Below are 19,177 nucleotides of genomic sequence, written 5' to 3' on the forward strand. Positions count from 1 at the left end.
ATGTACGAACAATCATAGTGAGCTCAGGCTGAGGGGGAGATTATGTGCATGCATGCATTGCGATTTATTATTGTAATAAATACAATCATTCGATTTCAAGTTAAACATATTTGCTAAAACTTATTCTCTCATTGATTGTGTGTTGAAAGTTTGTTTCATTTAATTTCGATGCATTTAACTCTGTTTCATCTTCATTCTAATCAAACAAACACAATCAAAAGAAACTCGGATCCTAACAATTGGTATCAGAGCGAGGACAGTCAAACTTGATCTAACAATCATTTTGACTTAAAAGTTCAGCTCAGTTTCGTTGACACTTTCGATTGTTCGTATTTAGTTGAAAACAGAGTAAGGGTTAATCACTACAAAAGTTGATTATTCAGTACCTGTAAAACAACCAAAATGGCTACACAATCACAGGATAACACAAATAACACTGGTTCTCTTTTCAAACCACCTATGTTGGGCAGATCTGAATACAACATCTGGGAGCGAAGGATGGGTCACATCCTAGCTCAACAGAATACCGGATGTTAGAAGTCGGTTGTCTTTGGACCACATGTTCCAATGGTGCCGAGTGCTGAGGATCCAAAAGTTTTTGAACCTAAGAAAATTGAAAATTATACAGATCAGGATTTTCAGAAAATTGAACTGGATGCCAAGGCATTTAGTATCGTTGCATCTGCACTCCCAAATGAAATTTATGCTGGGCTGTTACACTGTAACAGTGCCAAGGAATTGTGGGATGCACTTAAGGAACAGTTTGGTGGGACTGAAGAAGTAATTGAAAATAACAGGGAAATTTTGAACCAACAGTATGAAACTTTTTGTCATACTAAGGGTGAAACACTAACACATCAATTTGAACGTTTCAGCTGTCTCATAAGTGAACTAAAACTTGTTAAGGTTGAATTCGCTAAAGCAACCCAAAACAGTAGGTTTCTTAGATCACTTCCTGAAAAATGGGACACAATTGCTTTTGTAACCAGAAATTTAGTTGGGTTCAAATATTTGACCCTGACCCAACTTCATGGTAGACTCCTGACCTATGAAAGGGAGTTGAACCAGAAAAAGAAGTTACAAGAGACTGGGAAGGTTGCAGATAACCACTCATTTGGCAACACAGCTCTTTTGGGTCAGGAAGAATCTGGTAGTGGTAAGGATCAGAGTTATGATCATTACATTGACATAACAGCTGGTGGAGCTTTTAACTCTGATTCTCACCCATCCAATTATCCTTTTACAGCTAATGGAGAAAACTAGAATTCTGACAATCCGTGCTTTGAACTCAATGATCTCTAGCATTTTGATCCAACTGATCTGGAAGAGATGGATATTTTGCACCAACTTACACTACTGAGTGTTAGAACCAGCAAGTTTTACAAAAGAACATGGAGAAAATTTCCAGGGTTACATGGGAATTTAAAAGTACGGTTGGATAAATCAAAGATCAAATGCTACAAGTGTAATAGGTTAGGTCATTTTGCTCGAGAGTGTAGGAGTCAAAACAGTGGACCAATCATCACACACCCTAGCTCTAGACCACAAAATAACCAAACCACTGTGTTGTATTCCCAATATGCCCCTGCTGCCCATGTAAACACTGCTCACTATGCATATCCTGCAACCCTTATTCCTGTGCACTATGTTCAAACCACTATTCCTCAGATACAGTATGTCCAAGCCCCAGTTCCTCAGGTTCAGGTGCAACAAGCTGCACCTCAACTAGCTGCACAAACAGCTGTTTAAGCAGATCAACAAAGCTTTTTCACTCAAAGCTTTGTTGATTGGAGTAGCTTGCCTGAGGAACTAGGAGATGAAAACTTTGCTCTATATGCTGATGATGCTATTTCTAGTGATGAATTTTGTTTTGTAGCATTAGAGTCAATTTCTGAAGGGCTGGAAACTGAAGAAAGAACATCCAGTGTTGAAACAGTGGATGAAATTGTTGAAGCAGTGGTTACTGCTGTTGTTGGTGAACAACTGTTGGGAGAGAAATCAGAACCCCTGTTGGAACCACTCTCCGACCCATGGTCTGTTGAAGAAGAAAAGGAAGAGAAGAAGCTAGAAGAAAGTGAACATGTCTGTGATTGTGCCATGATGGCTGCAACTAAGGTATCACCCCAGGTTCTTAAAAACCTTTGTTTAGACAAATGCATCATAGAATTTGCAAACATCAAGGAGGTGAATGAAAACCTTAGAGATAGATTGTTAAATGGTGAAGTACAATTTGAAAAATCTTTAAAAGAATTGAAAATCAAATTGTCTGAAAAAGAAAATGAGATTTGCAGCCTCAAACAAGAGCATAGCATAACCAAGGACCAACTCCAGACCATGATAGAAAAATATCAAGTCTGTAAAAAGGAGTTGGAATCCACCCAAATCACTTGTGAAAAATGGGTGGAATCCTGCAAAGGTTATGAAATCATGCTTGAAAAACAGATTGAAAGCAATGTAAAATTTGGCATAGGGTTTAGGAAGAATGACCAAGTTGAAAACACTGCTGTAAATCAATCTAACTTTGTTGAAATAATACCCACCAACAAGGATGGTCAAGAAGTTAAAATAACTGATAAACTTGGCAACAAAATCACTCTAGAAAGATCAGTGGGGTCCTCAACTTTTGAGGAAATTGAGAAATACCAATTCAAACCCACTTGGTCTGATGAGTGTGACATCCTTGAAAATTTCAAACCCATGGACTTCACAACTGTGGATGGTGTCAAAGCTCCTAAGGCGAAGGTCATTCCTCTTAAGGACATCCCAACAGTAGTTCAAAACTCTGTTGCAAAGGAGTCCGAAAAGAAGAAAAGATTAAAAACTTGTTTTGTGACTTTTGTGAAAAGAAAAATCATTTGACCAAAAATTGTTTTCATTTAAAAGCTTATGACCTTAACAAAACAAGTACCATTGTGCCTTCAAAGAGCTGCACCATCTGTGGTAAATCAAATCATCTCACTCAGGAGTGTGTGTACCTGAAATCCTTTGAGGTAAAAAAGGAAGAGTATACTTCAAAAACACTTATGAGTTCATCAAAATCACAAGTCAAAAAACAACCGCTGTTTGTGCCAGTCCAAACAGCTGTTACAAAACAGCTGAACCAAACCTCTGTCAAAAGAGAGGTTCAGGTGACTGATGCACCCCCTGCTAACCAATACCAAAGAGGAAAAGGTCAACCACCATACCCAAGGGTCCCACATGTCTATGAGGTTTACAAAAAACCTTCTAAACCAAAAGTGAACAGGCATCCCTTTGGGTATCAACAGTTGATGGGACAGGACCCCAACAGTGGTTAGAGAAAAGCAATTCCAAAGTTGTCCAAACACCTGAGCTAACCACTGTTCACCCACCTAAACTTAACAAAGAAACTGTTGATACCCCATCCAAAGCCTTATTGGCTTTGGAGACCCTCCTGAACTAATTATTTACTTGATGTGCAGGGAGCTTCTGCATGCTTAGATAGTCTTTGGTATGTAGATAGTGGAGGGGGTGATATATCTTTTGGTAATAATAGTAAAGGGAAGGTGATGGGTTCTGGTACAGTACAGTCTGGAAATGTTAAGTTTGAAAATGTCAATCTAATTGACAATCTAAAATTCAACCTCTTTAGTGTCTCACAAATGAGTGATATAGGTTATGGCTCATTCTTTACTAAGGACTGTTGTAGGATTGTTGGGCCAGAAATGGTTAAAAAGATTGAAGAAATAATAAAAAATGGAAAAACTCAACTTGTTGCTCAAAGGAGTGGCAATGTTTATGTAGTTGTTTTGTCAAAAGAGAGCCGCAGGACTGATATCTATCTGTTCTCAGGTGCCTCTAACAAAGAGACAAAACTATGGCACAGGAGATTGGGGCACACAAATCTCAAGACAATCACTGCTTTGTCAAAAAAGGGTCTTGTAAGAGGTCTTCCTCAAAAATTGTTCACCTGTCCTGAGCATTGTGTTTCCTGTTTAAAAGGAAAACAACATAAAAGCTCATTTAAGTCCATTGATGTAACGCCCAGCGTCCCTAAACTTTAGGATTTTCTCAAGATTAGTCCCTGAAGTTTGTCTATTTGTCATTTTAAGCCCCTTATCTACGTGAAAGTTTATGCTATATATACTTGAAATGCCTAAATCTACATGTGGAATGTTTATATCTTTTGAATGTCTATATCTATATGCTTGAAATGCCTAAATCTATGTTGGAACGTCTAAATCTATGTTGGAATGCCTAAATCTATGATTGGAATGTCTAAATCTATTTGGTGCTTGACTCTTTAGACTCGTGAAACTTGATTCTTAGTTGAACGAGAGACTGGAGCCTTGTCACTGGCGGAATCTATTAATCTTTGGAACTTTTGATGTTTACGATGTAATCTAGTTATTCTATTACTCAATAATACGCAACGCTTAATCTAGCTCGCAAAACGAATCAAAGATGGGAACGCGAAAAGGTTGGATTGGCCAAAGTGGCAATCCGATCGGATTGCCACCCGATCGGATGACCACCCGATCGGACTACCACCCGACCCGTGCACACCTTTACCCTTCTCATGCTCCCACACTATAAATAGGAGCTGTCACATCAGTCCTTCACAGACGTGACAGCCATGCTCGACTCAGACGCACAAACACCCTTTCTCGTCCATTTTCTTGGCGATTTCGGTACGTTTTAGCCTAGATCTTTGTACTTTCTTGATCTACACTTCATCCTCTACGTGATTCACCCTTGAAATCACACTTTTCACCATGAAATCTCTCAAATCTGAGATCTTAAGGATGATGTCATCATGGTGGTTGTACAAACTGCTATATGAAGTCATTCTTGGTAAGATCTAGCTGAGATCTAACATATTCCATGTAGTTTTCATTCAGATCTAAACTAAATCTAAGTGTTTTCATAATAAAACTTAAGTTTCTTCATTTTTTCTTCAATCTTTTACTTCAAATGGTGAGATCTGGCCCTGAACGGACTATAGACTTGATTATTAGTCTAGAGTCGGCTTAAGGGTGGATTTCCACCGGAGGATGATGGCCGGAATATGGAGTTTGGTATAAACGTTATTGCGGATAGTAACTGATCGGACTGGGGTGGTTCCCACCCGATCAGAACGGCTGTGCAACGATGAGTTTACCATTGTCACAATACGTACCATGCCGTCATCGTTAAACTTAGAAAATTTTACAAAATGGTTAAGGGAACGAGGTTCGCCCGATCGAGCGGCAACCCGATCGGACAGTCGTTCGATAGGACATCCACACGATTAAGTGACACTTTCCTTGCAACCTTTGAACTTTGAAACCTTCCAACACTTAGTAACTTTTTAGAAACTTGGAGCTTTGGAGATCTCAATCGAATGGCAACCCAATCGAGCAACCATCCGATCAAGATAACCAGAACCCGTAAACTATATTCTTGAACATTGACACTTGAATCGGATGGCCACCCGATCGGACAGTCATTCTTTCCACCCTCACATTAAGCCACCCGACCGGACAGCCGTCCGATTGGACAGTCATTCGTTCCACACCTGTCACCCGACCGACTGGCAATCCGATCGGATAGCCATCCGATCGGACAGCCATCCGATCCTGTGACAGTTTCCAACACGTTATACAATCTCGTTATTCTGCCTGACTCTTATCCTATTGTAATCTAATCAGGCTAATTCTAAAAAGAGCTCCCTTTGATCCAATAACAGTTATAACTGTTAAGCAATCATTGTGAGTACACTCGATCCCCTTTTTACTTTTGAAACTTTGGGGTATAACATGTATTCTATATAAACTTGAATCTTTTGCAAACTCTATCCTATGTGTATGTGAAAACTTGTGCATTCTAGTATTCTATTTGTGCTATGTGACGTTTAATCCAGGGTGTGTAGTTCTGCCTTAACAATAGTAGCGCTATAGGGGGTGCACCTCTCCCATTATTCTCAGGGTGTATTGTTAGGAGGATTCTAGTTTACCTTGAGTCTTGGTAAACACTAAAGCATCGGGATACTTGGGCTATCAAAGTGTGGACTGCGAGATTAGCACGGCTGAAACTATTTTTATACTTACATTGTGGCTAGGAGTTGTTTTAATCTATTATTCTACTGTCAAACTTGTATACTCGCCAATACTTTTGTATTGATATTTTAATACATGTTGCAGGCTGATAAGTTGCTTTGGAATGCATGGAAATCAAGCTAGGAGATGCCTAGAAACGTCACCTAGTTAATTTAGACGTTTGGAACAATTGAAACAATGTTTGTTATGTTGAGACTTGTTATTCGTGGTTGATGTTTGACTTTAGACAATTTCTATGAAATCTACTTAATGTCTATCAAAATATTTAGTGTTGTGGAATTCTCATGAGCAATCTGAACGCTTAGTGCTCGCACCCAGATGTTTCCGCCATCGGTTGGGGTGTGACAGATTGGTATCAGAGCCATAACTATAAGGAATTAGGATAAGTAGGAATACTTGCCCTAGTCTATAGTTCTAGGAACTTTGACTCTTATATGTTGTTTAAGACTTATGTATTCTACCGTACCTGCTTCCTAGCAGCATAAATTCTTGTTACTCTTACATGCCTTTCCTAAGGCTAACATAATGTACACTTTATATTTTGAAAACACTGTTACTCAGTGTTTGTGTTTTGCACGAGGTTTGCTCTCAAGTCAAGAGTGACATCCGAACCTTGATGGTAAAATCTCCATATTATTCTAGTAGGTCTTGTCTGCGGACAAGTACCAACGCTATTTAGGGTACGATGTTGTCAAGTTAGAGGTGAAACTCAGACCTTGATAACTAGTCCCACTCCTTGATTTTATGTCTCGCCAAAGTCTCGTGACTTCCAATCAATTAGGAACGTGGAATAGCTAAAAGGACGAATATCGTAGGCCTAACATAGATGACGTACTTGTCTAAGTAAGTCAAGACACGTTACCTCAATTCGAAAGGGGTTCGAATCACTTTGGTTAGTCGTCGTTCCTCTACCCGGAACAATCCTATGTTTTATGAGCCTATCTTTTATGCTATCTCGATTTTTATGTATGTGGTTTTAAGCTCGATCCTTCATTCATTTTGGCATACTTTTACACTACTCACACGTGCGTCCGCAATATAAAACATTAATTCTAATCTCAGATCGAACTAAATTTATGAAGCTTTACTCTATCTAATCAATCTATGTGATAATGTGTTTGTAAGGCACTAGACGTAACATGGCGTGGAATACGAGGGTAAAGTGACGTGTCCGAAACATGGTGGTTACGCCGCTGGTACTTCCTATATATAAGTGTTTCTGGCATGTTACCAACTTTCGTACCAAGGGCCATGCGAAACTTAGTGTCTGTTGTTGAATTCTAAAAACTAGGGAAGGCCTATTTGTGTACTCTATGAGAAATCTATGTGAGATCTATCATGTACTCTAGTAAAGTCTATGTGTAAACTACGTATGCGTGGATTGAGAAACAAAAATATGAAACGTAGCCTAGCGCCGAAGACGAGGGAGAAAGTGGCATGTCCGAAACATGGTGGATACGCCACTGGTACTTCAAATATATAAGTGTTACTGGCATACTACCGAACTTTCGTACCACGTGCTAAGTGAAGTTCGTAGTTTTGTAGGCTCGGCTTGAAGTTGTGAAATCTATTCGGGTTAATCTATGACGTAAAATCTGTTTGATCAATCTATGTGGAGATTTTGTTTAATGAAGCATGACACCGATGACGAGACGGAGGTGGCATGATTGAAGCATGGTTGATACGCCGCTAGTACTTCCTATATATAAGTGCTTCCGTCATGTTGCCAAACTTTCGTAGAACGTGCCATGTGGGAATTTGTCGTTATGGGCTGTGATGAGATTGTCAACTCTAATCTAAGTTAAACTATTGGTTAATCTATGTGAATCAGTTGGGTCAATCTATGTTATTTAATCGATTGATTTGTCTAATGACGTGGTTAACGAGTATGACACCGATAACGAGGGGGACGTGGCGTGATCGAAGCGTGGTGGATACGCTGCTGGTACTTCCTATATATAAATGCTTCTATCATGTCGCCGCACTTTCGTAACACGTGCCATGCGGGATTTCGTTGGTTATGATTTGTTAACACAAATCTGTTGGATCTATTAAAGTCAATGGAAGGTCTATTGAAATCTATGGCAATCTATTGAATGTCTATCGAATCTATTGAAGTCTATTGAGTTTATCAAGGACTATTTGAAACCTATCGTAATCTATTGAAATCTATGAGAGTCTATATTAATCTATGATGAGTGTGGATTACGACATGTAACGTGACATCGAGTACGAGGTGGAAGTATTGTGTCCGCAACGTGGTGGATACACCGCTGGTACTTCCTATATATAAGTGCTTCTGACATACTGCCAAGTTTCGTGCAACATGCCATGTGAAGGTCGTAGGGTTGTGGTGTTAAGTCTATTGAAATCTATCAAGTTAGTCTATGTGTATGATGAGAGTATTGTTTGGTAATTGCGACACGTAACATGACGCCGAGTATGGGGAAGAAGCGATGTTCCCGAAGCGTGGTGGATACGCCGCTGGTACTTCCTATATATAAGCGTTTCTGACTTGTTGCCAAGCTCCATACAACACGCCATGCGAAGGTCGTTAGTTTGCGGTATCTATGTAAATCTATGTGAATCTTGAGTCTTAGTCTATCGTGCGTAAATCTATGATAATCTATGTTAATCTAGACTTATACGATCCTCTTGTTGGATCTTTAGGATGTCTTCCCGAAAGCTATCTAATACTCTCAGGAAATCCAGGGAGAAGTCTCAGAAAAAGATGATGTCGTTTATGGCCGACCAGATTGCTCGAGTCGTGCCAAAGATCGTCTCTGAGCTCCAAGGATCAAACACTCCTCCATCCTCTGTGGACTCCAAGGCTGAAAAGCAGAAGCCTACAAAGTTCAGCTACAAACATTTCATCTCTTGCAACCCTAAGCCTTTCACGAGCAGTGATGGGGTGACTGTTATGCTCGAGTGGTTCGACAGCATCGAAGTTACCTTCATTAACAGCGAGTGCCCAGATCATTTGAAAACTAGGAGTGCGACGAGAATGGTCCAAGGTAGAGCGTTGGAGTGGTGGTCGAACGAGAGGAACATCCGATCTAATGAAGAACCCTATGCTCTTCCATGGGCTGAGGTGCGAGAACTCATGATGCTCGAGTTCTACCCTCCTCATGAGCAACTCAAGCTTGAAGAAGAGTTTTGGCATTTGAAGCAAGTTGGTGATGAAAACTTGGCTTATACTACCCGGTTTAAGCAGCTAAATCTTATCGTCCCTCACTTGGTTTCAACTCCTAAACGGATGATAACCAAGTACATCAACGGCCTACCTCCTGCTATGCGTGATTCCATTGAAGCAGCTCAGCTAGAAACTATTGAGGAAGTCTACCGTCTTGCAGCTAGTCTCAACAACAATCGTGTGCGTGATAAGTAGTTTGCTAGTCCTGCTCCTTCAAGGTCTGCTAACCAAGTTACCCAGCAGCCAAGTGGCAGCAAGAACAAGAAGAGGAAATCTCAGGGTTCGGGATGTAATGCTATTGTCCCTGCTGCTAACCCTGCTGCAAAACCTGCTCCTACTCCTGCTGCTGCTAACACTGCTGCCCCTGAAGCGAAGAAGAAGCAATACACTGGGTCTTATCCCAAGTGTACAACTTGCAACTTTCATCATCCAACTGCTTCTGTATGTCGTCTGTGTACCAACTGTAATCGTTATGGTCACACGACTCCCACTGTCGTCAAGCTAATCCTGCATAGCAAGCACAGCAAGTCCCAGCCCAGGCAGCTCTACCAGCACCTCCAGCTCCTATGTAGAATCCTAAACCGGTCAATGCTGCTCGTGCATGTTTCCAGGGTGGAGATACTACGCATCTTCGCAATTATTGCCCCCAGCTGAACCAAGATCAACAACCAGCCACTCGTGGACGAGCATTCAATCTCAATGCTAATCAGGCTCGCAACAACAATGATGTGGTGAATGGTATGTTTCTCGTTAATAACCTTTATGCTTCGATCCTATTTGATACTGGTGCCAATAGAAGCTTTGTGTCCGTGGAATTTGAGTCTTTGATAAATTGTACACGCTCTAAGTTACCAGAGTCGTTCTTTGTTGAGGTCGCCAATGGTAAGTCTATTCTTGTAAATTCTATCGTACGTGATTGTTCCTTGACTCTTAACGATCACGTCTTTTCTATTGATCTCATACCCATGCGTTTGGGTAGTTTTGATGTCATTATCGGTATGGATTGGTTGCGTAAGAATCATGCCGAGATTATTTGTCATGTTAAGCTCGTTCGTCTCCCTCTTCCATCTGGTGATACTTTAAACGTCTATGGGGACCGACCCTTGAAAGGACTAAGGCTGATGCATGCACACAAGCGAGCAGAAGTTTACGTAAACAGAACCCTGCCTTCTTGGCCCATGTGGTGGAACAAAAGGGTAAGGGGAAGAACATAAACGATGTTCCGGTTGTGTGTGATTTCCCTGATGTCTTTCTAAGGACTTACCTGGTCTTCCTCCTCCTAGATCCGTTGACTTTCGTATTGATCTCATACCTGGCGCGACTCCTGTCGCCAGGGCTCCCTATCGTCTTGCACCTTCCGAGATGCAAGAGTTATCTAGCCAACTACAGGAATTACACAATAAGGGTTTTATTCATCCAAGTACCACTCTTTGGGGTGCTCCCGTTTTATTTGTCAAGAAGAAGGATGGTTCGTTCCGTATGTGTATTGACTACCGTGAACTTAACAAGCTGACCGTGAAGAATCGTTACACTCTACCTCGCATTGATGATTTGTTTGACCAACTACAAGGCGCGTCCTGCTTCTATAAGATTGATCTTCGGTCTGGATATCATCAACTATGTGTCCTCAAAGATGATATTCCGAAAACTGCGTTTCGTACTCGATATGGGCACTACGAGTTCGTAGTCATGCCTTTTGGCTTGACTAACGCACCTGCAGTGTTCATGGACCTTATGAATCGTGTCTGTAAACCCTACTTGGATCTTTTTGTTATAGTCTTTATTGACGATATCCTTATTTATTCTAAGTCTAAGGCAGATCATGCTCGCCATCTACGTCTTATGCTCGAACTTTTATGTGGTGAACGTCTGTATTCTAAATTTTCTAAGTGTGAGTTTTGGATTGATGAAGTGCAATTTCTTGGCCATATTGTTAGTAGTCAGGGTATTCACGTTGACCCTTCTAAGATTGAGGCAGTGAAGAATTGGAGTATGCAAAGTCTGTATCTGAAATACGTTCCTTTCTGGGATTGGCGGGTTATTACCGCCGGTTCATCGCAGATTTTTCAAAAAACGCTGTTCCTCTTACTACTCTAACCCAAAAAGAGAAACCTTTTGTTTGGGGTCCCGAACAAGAGGAGTCCTTTCAAACCCTTAAGAACCTTTTGTGTAACGCTCCTGTTTTAACTCTACTCGATGGGAGTGACGATTTCGTGGTGTATTGTGATGCCTCGAACCGTGGCTTGGGCTGTGTGCTCATGCAGCGGGAAAAGGTCATTGCTTACGCATCTCGCCAACTCAAAGTGCATGAGAAAAACTACACTACTCACGATCTGGAGCTTGGTGCGGTTGTTTTTGCGTTAAAGATCTGGCGACACTACCTTTATGGTACCAAGTGTGTGGTCTTCACCGACCATAGGAACCTTCAACATATCTTTGACCAAAAAGAGCTGAACATGCGACAGAGACGTTGGGTGGAACTACTTAACGACTACGACTACGAAATTTGCTATCATCCTGGCAAGGCGAATGTAGTGGCTGACGCTCTTAGTCGTAAGACTCATGTCAAGGCTATTCGTATATCTAGTGATTTGCATGCTTGTATTCGCGAAGCTCAGTATTCGTCTGCTAATGAAGGAAGTCTATCTGTTGAAGTTCTTGGTGCTAACGTCAATCAGCTCGAAACTAAATCTGATGGTCTTCAGTACTATCTAAATCGCGTCTGGGTGCCAGATAGCGATAATCTACGTGAGCTCATTATGAATGAGGCTCACAAATCCTGTTACTCTATTCATCCAGGCGCTGATAAGATGTACCATGATCTGCGTATGACTTGTTGGTGGCCTGGCATGAAGAGGGACATTGTTGTGTATGTTTCAAAATGCCTCGCCTGTCTGAAGGTGAAAGCTGAACATCTGCGTCCCTCCGGACTTTTAGAGCAGCCTAAAATCCCCGTTTGGAAGTGAGATAGTCTTGCTATGGACTTTATTACTAAGTTACCCCGCACACCTGCCGGTCATGACAGTATATGGGTGATTATTGACCGTTTAACTGAATCAGCCCACTTTCTTCCTATTCGCGAAGATTATAAAGTGGAGAAACTTGCTAGGATCTATACAGATGAGATTATATGCTGTCATGGCATATACTGTCATGGCATTCCTCTTGACATAATCTCTGACCATGATGGTCGTTTTACTTCACGTCTTTGGCAAACAAGTCAGTCCGCTATGGGTTCGCACTTCAATCTTAGCACGACCTTTCATCCTCGGACGGATGGACAGACCGAGCGTACTATTCAAACCCTAGAGGACATGCTCCGTTCCTGTGTCATCGACTTTGGTGGTAACTGGGATGTACATTTACCATTGATAGAATTCTCATACAACAATAGCTATCATTCCAGTATCCAGATGGCTCCTTCCGAAGCTTTGTATGGACGGAAATGCCGATCTCCCCTCAGCTGGCATGAGGTTGGGGAAAAGCAGTTCGCTGGCCCTGAGATTATTCAAGAAACAACGGATAAGATTCTTCAGATCCGTGACAACTTGATCAAGGCTAGAAGCAGACAAAAGAGCTATGCTGATAAAAGGCGCAAGCCTCTGGAATTTGCTGTTGGTGACCGAGTTCTACTCAAGGTATCCCCCTGGAAGGGAGTGCTTCGTTTTGGTAAGAAGGGAAAGCTCGCTCCTCGCTATGTAGGTCCTTTTGTGATACTTGAAAGGATTGGCAAGGTAGCGTACAAACTCGACTTGCCACCAGAACTAAACAATGTGCACCCGGTGTTCCACGTGTCTAATCTACGCAAATGCCTAGCCGACGAGGAACTGCAAGTTCCCCTTGAAGACTTACAAATAAATGAAGCTGTCCAATTTGTGGAGAAACCGGTCGAAATCATGGATCAAGCTGTCAAGCGTCTAAGGCGCAGCAAAATTCCCATTGTTAAGGTTTGATGGGAAGGAAAGTGCGGTGCCGAATTCACTCAGAAGTTAAAAAGTTATATGAAGGCCAAGTATCCGCATCTCTTCGAGCAGTCTTCATCGAAGATTTCGGGGACGAAATCTCCTAAAGGAGGGGAAACTGAAACGCCCAGCGTCCCTAAACTTTAGGATTTTGTCAAGATTAGTCCCTGAAGTTTGTCTATTTTTCATTTTAAGCCCCTAATCTATGTGAAAGTCTACGCTATATATACTTGAAATGCCTAAATCTACGTGTGGAATGTCTATATATTTGGAATGTCTAAATCTATACGCTTGAAATGCCTAACTCTATATTTAAAATGTCTAAATCTATGTTGGAATGTCTAAATCTATGTTGGAATGCCTAAATCTATGATTGGAATGTCTAAATCTATTTGGTGCTTGACTCTTTAGACTCGTGAAACTTGATTCTTGGTTGAACGAGAGACTGGAGCCTTGTCACTGGCAGAATCTATTAATCTTTGGAACTTTTGATGTTTACGATGTAATCTAGTTATTCTATTACTCAATAATACGCAACGATTAATCTAACTCGCAAAACGAATCAAAGATGGGAATTCGGAAAGGTTGGATTGGCCAAAGTGGCAATCCGATCAGATTGCCACCCGATCTGATTACCACCCGTTCGGTTTACCACCCGATCGGATGACCACCCGATCGGACTACCACCCGACCCGTGCACACCTTTACCCTTCTCATGCTCCCACACTATAAATAGGAGCTGTCACATCAAACCTTCACTGATGTGACAGCCCTGCTCGACTTGGACGCACAAACACCCTTTCTCCTCCATTTTCTTGGCGATCTCGGTACGTTTTAGCCTAGATCTTTGTACTTTCTTGATCTACACTTCATCCTCTACGTGATTCACCCTTGAAATCACATTTTTCACTGTGAAATCTCTCAAATCTGAGATCTTAAGGATGATGTCATCATGGTGGTTGTACAAACTGCTATATGAGGTCATTCTTGGTAAGATCTAGCTGAGATCTAAGAGATTCCATGTAGTTTTCATTCAGATCTAAGCTAAATCTAAGTGTTTTCATGATAAAACTTAAGTTTCTTCATCTTTTCTTCAATCTTTTACTTCAAATGGTGAGATCCGGCCCTGAACAGACTATAGACTTGATTATTAGTCTAGAGTCGGCTTAAGGATGGATTTCCACCGGAGGATGATGGCCAGAATACGTAGTTTGATATAAACGTTATCGCGGACAGTAACTGATCGGACTGGGTGGTTCCCACCCGATCAGAACGGCTATGCAACGATGAGTTTATCATTGTCATAAAATGTTCCATGCCATCATCGTTAAACTTAGAAAATTTTACAAAATGGTTAAGGGAACGAGGTTCGACCGATCAAGCGGTAACCCGATCGGACAGCCTTTGAACTTTGCCTTGCAACCTTTGAACTTTGAAACCTTCCAACACTTAGTAACTTTTTAGAAACTTGGAGTTTTGTAGATCTCAATCGAGTGGCAACCCAATCGGACAGCCGCCCGATCGAGCAGCCACCCGATCAAGATAACCAGAACCCTTAAACTATATTCTCAAACATTGACACTTGAATCAGATGGCCACCCGATCGGAAAGCCGTCCGATCGGACAGTCATTCTTTCCACCCTCACACTAAGCAACCCGATCGGACAGTCATTCGTTCCACACCTGTCACCCGACCGACTGGCAATCTGATCGGATAGCCATCCGATCGGACAACCATCCAATCCAATGACCGTTTCCAACACATTATACAATCTCATTATTCTGCCCGACTCTTATCCTATTGTAATCTAATCAGGCTAATTCTAAAAAGAGCTCCCTTTGATCCAATAACAGTTATGACTATTAAGCAATCACTGTGAGTATACTCGATCCCCTTTTTACTTTTGAAACTTTGGGGTGTAACATGTATTCTATATAAACTTGAATCTTTTGCAAACTCTATCCTATGTGTATGTGAAAACTTGTGCATTCTAGTATTCTATTTGTGCTATGTGACGTTTAATCCAGGGTGTGTAGTTCCGCCTTAACAATAGTAGCGCTATAGGGGGTGCACCTCTCCCATTATTCTCAGGGGGTATTGTTAGGAGGATTCTAGTTTACCTTGAGTCTTGGGTAAACACTAAAGCATCGAGATACGTGGGCTATCACTGCGCGGACTGCGACACTAGCACGACTGAAACTATTTTTATACTTACATTGTGGATAGGAGTTGTTTTAATCTATTATTCTACTATCAAACTTGTATACTCGCCAATACTTTTGTATTGATATTTTAATACATGTTGCAGGCTGATAGGTTGCTTTGGAATGCATGGAAATCAAGTTAGGAGATGCCTAGAAACGTCACCTAGTTAATTTAGACGTTTGGAACAATTAAAACAATGTTTGTTATGTTGAGACTTGTTATTCGTGGTTGATGTTTGACTTTAGACAATTACTATGAAACCTACTTAATGTCTATCAAAATATTTAGTGTTGTGGAATTTTCATGAGCAGTCTGAACGCTTAGTGTTCGCACCCTGATGTTTCCGCTATCGGTTGGGGTGTGAAAATTAAAGAGTCCAAAACAACCAAGTGCTTGCAAATGCTGCACATGGATCTGTTTGGCCAAGTTAAAGTCATGAGTCTTAAAAAGAAAAAATATTGTTTGGTAATTGTAGATGACTTTTCTAGGTTTACATGGACTTATTTCTTACATTCTAAAGATGAGACTGCATGCTGTAAGGACTCTCAAAATTTCCTAAAAATACCCGTAGTTATAAAACCCGGACCTCTGAAACCCTAAACCATATTAAAAAAAATCAAGAAAAACAAAATTCTGGGTCTCAGACGGGCCGCGTAAAATACAAGCCTTGTCTCACGCGGGCCGCGTCAACTTAAGCTTGACCGGATAAGGATGCCGGGGCCACGTGTTGTCCATCTGGGGGCCTACTTGTGACCAATAAACCCTATGCCTAGACTAGGCGGCCACGCGGGCCGCGTAAGGTAAACATGTGGGTTTACGCGGGCCGCGTAAAACCCAAATTTCAGCTATAAATAGCCTGTTGCATGCACAGTTCACTGGCGTCGAAATCTTTTCATAAAAAACGAGTTCTTACTACTCTAAAGTCGAAATTACAATTAGTAGCGAGGTGCTGCGATGATACCGGGTATTAACTCGATCGCTATTACGATTCAACGTCCGATCGATTGAAACTATCCAACGAATGTTTAAGTGCTACTCAATTTGGGTTTATACTTTGTCATTCGTCGTTAATTCGATGGATGTTTAAGTATCGCACTTTGTCATTTGTTGTGAGGGTTTAATCTCGTGAATTGTCATAAATGTTGTATTAGTTACTAACCCCGTTCGTATGCATTGTATTTAATTTAGGTCAAAAAGGCTAATCAGCAGATTAAACTCTGCCTGTATAAAATCTGTAAGGTGAGTCATTCTATTTTTATCACCTGATTTAGAAAACTCCAAGTTATTTTCAAAGTTATAATTATAGGGATTAAGTCTTTGTAATCACCAAATTACAGCCGGTATGTGGGGTTTTGTATACATTACTTGTTTCCCGTCACACTTGGACAAACGGGTAGCCAAGGGGTGATCTGACCACAGTCATAGACACTATTGGACAAATGGGCTAGCCAATAGATGGTCAAGTGACAAATATTGTGGGTAGTTGGTTGATAAACAGAAACATTGTAATCGCTCTTAATACTGTAAATTATAACAAATGCGTCATTTTAAGTAAACTGAATGATTCACTCAGTATTTCCCCGCTGACAAAACCTTTTTCAAACATGTTTCAGGTGATCTAGTGTAATTCCGGAAAAGTGCCATGAAGCAGTACAAGTTCCAAAGAAGTGGCTCAGAATAAAAATAAAGAAACATGTTTTGTAAAAATAAAAGATTTCCCCGTGAAATCACTCTATTGTAAATTACCGGATTGTATTCTTAAATTATGTAATAAATCAAACGGGCTTTTCAAATATTAAATCGATCCTGATAAATTCTTCCACTGTCATTTTAAATTAATAAATACCACGGGATTCCTGTCTCGCGGCTTCTGACCGGGTTAAACTGGGCGCGTGGGCCGTGACAGGAAAAGGTGGTATCAGAGCCACTGATTTAAGCTTACTGCTGATTTAAGCCTATCAAAGTAGTTGGGGAATACTGATTTTCATTCTGTGATTATGTGTTTTATTAACTGATTATTTGTTAGTTACAGTATGTGTAAACAAAGACTTTCGACCATCTATCATAAATTAGATACTTCACCTAAAGAAAAAGGAACTTCCTCAAAATATCCAGCAGATATGGATGAAGGAATATTTGTCCATAAAGCACAGTTCGAAAAGCCACTATCTCCCAGTAAAAGAAATTCGATTATTAGGAAAAGTCAAGAAAAAGGAAAGAAATCCCAACCAAAGAAAGTGAGGTTTAATCCGGAAACCCAGGAAATAGGCCATAATCCACCTTGGGAAGACAAATTAGATGAAAAATGGGCAGATCTTTACATGTTAGCCACTGTAGCAGTGAATGCAAACCTTTAAATCAGTATTAGTACCTATAGTACCTACAAGCCAGAAGCTCTAGAGAAAAGTTATCCCGTAAATAAATAAGTTACAATAAATTCTAGTGTATTTAAATTTCAGTTGTTCTTTGTATTAAATTAATTACACGGTATGCAATAATACTTAAATAGTATTTGTGAAATTTTTGTGATAAAATTTTAACTTAGCATTTGTGTGCATTTTGCATATATGCTAAACAGCATGAATAAGCTATCTGAAGCCCTTCGGAATCTCAATCTCTATCCAGTACCAATCGAAGTCTCCAACGACTTTACTGGTTACTTTGCTGATGTGGAGGAACCTATAGAATTTCAAGCTCCACCTCCTGAGAAGGCAAAACTTAAGAAAAGAAGAAGATATGTAGGCTGGAGGAAAGTGCGTAGGAGGAAACCCGCAACTATGAGAATTCCAAAAATAGAAAATCCTACGGATAAAGGAAAAGGGATCGAGACCGAAGAGAATTCTAGGCCAGCAGGAATAGAAATCGGGGAAAATTCTAGGTCAGCAAGAATAGAAATGGGAGAGAGTTCTAAACAAACTGAAGAAGTAACATTTCAAGAGGAAATAGATCGCCTACTGGCAAGCTGTGATATCATTAGACCTATCAACAACAACCTTTACTCTTATCCTGCTGAAACCCAACTTCCAATGAATTTAGAACCAGCCATTCCAGACCCTCTAATCCAAGCTCAACCTTTAGGAGGAATGGATGAGTGGTGGACTAACGACTGGCAGTTTCAGAACATAATAAATATTCCTTATACCTTTCTCCCTCAGTTTGACTCAGAACCTATACCAAACCCCCCGATGAGCAACGAAAACTTAGCCGAACTCCGCCAGTTTGGTGAAGAACTGATAGGTACGGGGAATAGGATCCGGGAAATGGGAGAACAAATCTCCTGGAAATACGACGAGAGGGAGCGTCGCTACTAAACCGCCAATTGACAAAAGAATAGTGGGGTTGGGAAGTATGTTTGTATAATAACAGTAGTAACAAATATAACTCTGTAAAATAGCTCAGGAATAAAACGTTGTAAGATAAACAGTGTGTATGGATGCTGTCACACCCCGATTTCCACGTGTCTCACCGGTGGGCCCGGTGGGGGATTACCGTGACGATGTTGGCAACAATATAGTCAAACCACACAATTATATAATGCACAGCGGAAGCATAATTTAAATATATAATTTCAACCTCTGATTGTAATATCAAAATGTATTACAGAAGTTGAATATCCACAGTGGATCGTAAATACAGATAAAGTATTGTTCCATTAGACACTGCAATCAAGCTTGCGAGGCTTATCCCGACGCTAGGGAGCTAATACCAGCCAATTACGTTTAGGTACCTGCACTTAATCTTTTTGGGGAAAATACGTCAG

The sequence above is a fragment of the Helianthus annuus genome, chromosome 14, assembly GCF_002127325.2.
Source record: "Helianthus annuus cultivar XRQ/B chromosome 14, HanXRQr2.0-SUNRISE, whole genome shotgun sequence".
Lineage (NCBI taxonomy): Eukaryota > Viridiplantae > Streptophyta > Magnoliopsida > Asterales > Asteraceae > Helianthus > Helianthus annuus.